At 36.9% G+C, this 4075-nt stretch overlaps 1 long non-coding RNA gene and 1 pseudogene across 1 annotated transcript; one reads left to right on the top strand and one right to left on the bottom strand.

The window, feature by feature from the left end:
- Window positions 1-883: 883 nt before the first annotated feature.
- LOC145098729 (callose synthase 5 pseudogene) lies at window positions 884-1243 on the bottom strand (annotated as a pseudogene).
- A 394-nt stretch (window positions 1244-1637) lies between these two features.
- LOC145100309 (uncharacterized) lies at window positions 1638-2248 on the top strand. Its single transcript, XR_013704965.1, has 2 exons — window positions 1638-1712; window positions 1953-2248. It is a non-coding gene; the product is annotated as an uncharacterized LOC145100309 (long non-coding RNA).
- The last annotated feature ends 1827 nt before the right edge of the window (window positions 2249-4075 follow it).

The following is a 4075-nucleotide window of genomic DNA, read 5'->3' on the forward strand; positions in this document are numbered from 1 at the left end:
CATTTTCACACCAAAATCTTCTTCTCTCTCTAAAATATTTCTCTCTCTAAGACCCCAAACCACCCCTAAGCCCTAGATAAAACCCTAGCTCCCGAGGGAAGCCACGAGGCTCCCGGAGTCCCGCACTACAAGAAAAAAGGCCTTTTACGACGCGCAAAATACGACGCTCATTGATCTATGTTACGCAAAGGAGAGTGACATTAGAAAAATGTCATCTCTTCAAAAAATTGAAGGATAGAAGACACGCATTATTGCGCGCCCTTAAATTAGTGTCTAAAAAAAAACACGGAGGGCACCTATAATAAAATGTGCATCGTCTAAGGATGTCGCTTTATAATTTTTAATGGAATGCGCGTTCCATCCTTTAACAATAGGGGGAAATGAAATTCTGAAAAAATTAAAAATCCCGCCTTCCTTTTTTTTCTCCTTTCCCTATTGCCCTGGACGCTCCTTCCTTCCCCCTCCCGACATTGACTGCTGCTTACTTCTTCCCTCACTTCTACCTACTGGAACCACCATATCTCCCACTCGATGTTGAAATTGTTAGAAAAAGCCCTAATTATACTCTCAAGTCTAAATACAGAAAAAATAGAAGATGGTGAAGAAGTAGCAGTAGAAAAAGCCCTAATCGGAGGTGGTCCTGTTCTTTATTGTTTCTTCGATGTTGAAATTGTTAGAAAAAGCCCTAATCGGAGGTGGTCCTGTTCTTCCTCCCACCACGATTCCCTGCTTTTGTTCACCGGAACACCGATTCCACCGTGGTTTCTGATCCACGCTGACCAGTCGTCCCAGTCTTCAATGATTTTTTGCCATTCAAATCCGGATGGGTTGAAAAGAAAAGGGGCGAACAGCCACGACACGACTAGGAACCACATTGAGATGGTTAGGTGGCTCTGTATTTGGCGCCGCCGTGGAGAATTGTGCGACCGAAATAGTGAAGTTTGGTGCCAAGAGAGAAGGTGAAGAAGACAGCAGAGAGCTGGAGGTTCATGATTATTAGGTCACCGAGTGCAGTTCTGAAGCCTCTTTCGAGTCCGATCTCCATAATCATCAGTAGCGCCATTAAAAGACCAAGTTGAACTACAGATTGAGAAGCCATGGCTGCTTTCAAAGGTTTATTTCCTTGCATCTTTGCTGATTTCATAATCGCTTTTTCTAATCCACTTAAACAGAGATATAATCTCCCGTATAAGAACGCATACACAGTAAGCATCACCATCTGAAACATAAGATAATTTGTCATTTTCTTTAGACTTTAAACTGTTAGACACACACACACACACACACACACACACACATATATATATATATATATATATATATATATATATATAGATATTAATTAATTTACCATTGAGCTAACGTCGTCCTACTTCCTAGATGGTGTTTGTGTGTGCATAGACACACACGAATGTGGAGTCTCCAAAGCTGTTGATATCATAGACAGCATCATAAAGGATCCTTCAAGGGCACAATTGCTAAAGTTTTTCATGTCTGATGGAGATCTTTCAAAAGAACTTGATGACAGATTTGGCTCTTAGTGTGGGGATATTTTGGTCTTGATTGTTATTAGAACTTTTTAACTTTTAACTTTTATGATTTAATAATGATTTATTCCTATTTTTATTTTGTAACAGGCTTCGGTTCCCACGAACGAATCTGATAATGATTGACCAGGTTCAACAAAGTCAAACGTTCATATTTTGATGGAGGTAAATACCAGAATACAAAATGAAACTAAAAACAATAGTTTATAAAATGAAAATGATCCTGTATTTACAAAACCAATAACAATCGATACATCAATATGTACAACAACTTACATTACAATGAACCCGTATCGTTAACCATTCAAAATTGACATTGAAGAAACAATGAAAAGTTTTTACCTTTCGTTACTTTTCTAACTCGATTTAAGCAAAAATTCACCTTTTTTTTTACTGGGATTGTAGCTGTGTACTTACAGTGGGCAGGAACATTTTACCAAAGAAAAGAAGGAAGAATGATTTCAAGAGGAATTGGAATTGTGATCATCTGCGACTAATGTGGGTATTTGACCTTGATTGACAAAGTCAATCTTGTTTAATCTCAAACAGCAAAGAATTTTCTCGGGTAATTCTTCTGGTTTTTGAGCCTGTATGTTTTTTTTAACAAGAAAAAATATTAGGGAGGGAAAAAGTTGTAATAGTTTGAAAGTACATCAACAATTCATGATTAGATTTAGATTACCTGAATTGTTAAGCCGAGATTCATAATCCCGTGTTTTAGACGTTCACGAAATGCATCCAATCCTTTTCTTGCTATGTAACTAAATCGATGAATATCAAGGTCAATTTCAAAGTAATTTGATCCCTTAAAGAAGTTGTGTTGGGGGCGTGAGAACATGGCTCCATATAATCAACAGAGTGAAGGGGACAAAAATATTAGTACTACTACTCCTCCTGTTGTTGCTGCACAAAGCAAACCAAATCTGAAAAAGATTCAAATGATGTCTAAAACAACAGGTGAAGATAATATTCAAAGCATAAAAACTTATGTTACTGAATTAAAAGAACGTGTGTCAAAGTTACAATACCAAAAACAGCTACTTGTCTGCCAGGTTAGTTACAATTTAGAAAGAAAGTAAGTTTTTACTAAAATTCCGAAAATGCCCTTTGTAAAATTATTGTTTTGGTTTGAACAGGCATTCGAGGTAGAGGAAGCAAACGATGGTGGTGGTGGTGGGGCCTCTGATGAGACGGATTTTGTGGAGGAAATGGAATATCCTATCATGCCACGTCACCTTGTGTTATGTCAGGTACCTATGGAACAAGCTTTTACTCCTCGAATAATAGTATTGCAATCACTCATATTACCATAAATTTCAATCCTATAGACTTACAATGCAATTTCGTTCTAGGTATAATTCCATCAATGATATACAACCAATAAAACTACTTTTGTCAAACACATATATGTACACTACACTAACGGCACACCTGTTGGATTAGGGTCTGATACGTGTTCTACAGGTGTATAATCGTACTGCCATCCCACTGGATTCATCCCCGTTGCTTTCTTTCTTTTTACATTTGGCAATGTCGGCTATCTACGTGTCATTTCCTACAAAATATCCGTTTGTGATAATAATTTAAAAATAAAATAAAAATAAAAAAACTCTTTTGTAAAAATGTATGGGCCGAACAAGAAAGAGTGCATTTTAATTGATTCATCAATTAACTTTTTTTTATAAGGTGTAAGTTAATTATCGTTCGATATAATCGACTTTGATCGATAAAAGTTGAAATGCAATAAATATGATCAAGGTTTTCTAGAGATAATGCATAATTAAAAGGTTCCCTAAATAATGTACTGATGAAACGTGGCTTTCGCATGTCGGCATACTTTTTTGTTTGACTTGATGGGCTTTCTTGGTTAACCACTTAATCTGGACAGCTTAGTGTATCAAAACACCAACCGTTCCCCTACTTGCCCTTAATATTTTTTCCACCAACTTCTCTCATGTTAAAATTGATGATGATTATGAAATCTGTTTGTTGGGATGTAAGGGTAAAATGGTCATTTGGTCTTAGGGGCTGTTTTATAGTTGCTAACCATTCAGCCACTTTACCATACAAGACTAGATGGGAAAATAAAAGAAAAAAGAAACAGTCCCTGAATTATTTGTATTGATTCATGATTGATACCTTGTGTTTTCCCATTCCAGGTAACAGTTTCCAATTCGAATCCAAACATAGTAATGGTTGGATTTCGTGTCCCTGTGGGGAACACATTAGCAAACCATATACCCTCTGAGATAACAATTTTCCAAAGAGTTATAAAACTAGACGAAGGCATGAGGTCATGGTATGACATCCCATTTACAGTTGCAGAATCCCTTCTAGCTGATGAAGAAATTACAATCTCCATAGGAACAACTTTCAACAGATCAACTTTACCAAGAATAGACACTTTAGAAATTTATGGTAGAGTAAAGGATGAATTTGGTTGGAAGGAAAAAATGGATGCAGTACTGGACATGGAGGCACGTGTGCTTGGTAGCAGTTCTTGGGTTTCAGGATCTGGGAAAAAACGT

Source organism: Lactuca serriola, chromosome 4 (assembly GCF_051521515.1).
Source record: "Lactuca serriola cultivar US96UC23 chromosome 4, Lser_US96UC23_V15, whole genome shotgun sequence".
Lineage (NCBI taxonomy): Eukaryota > Viridiplantae > Streptophyta > Magnoliopsida > Asterales > Asteraceae > Lactuca > Lactuca serriola.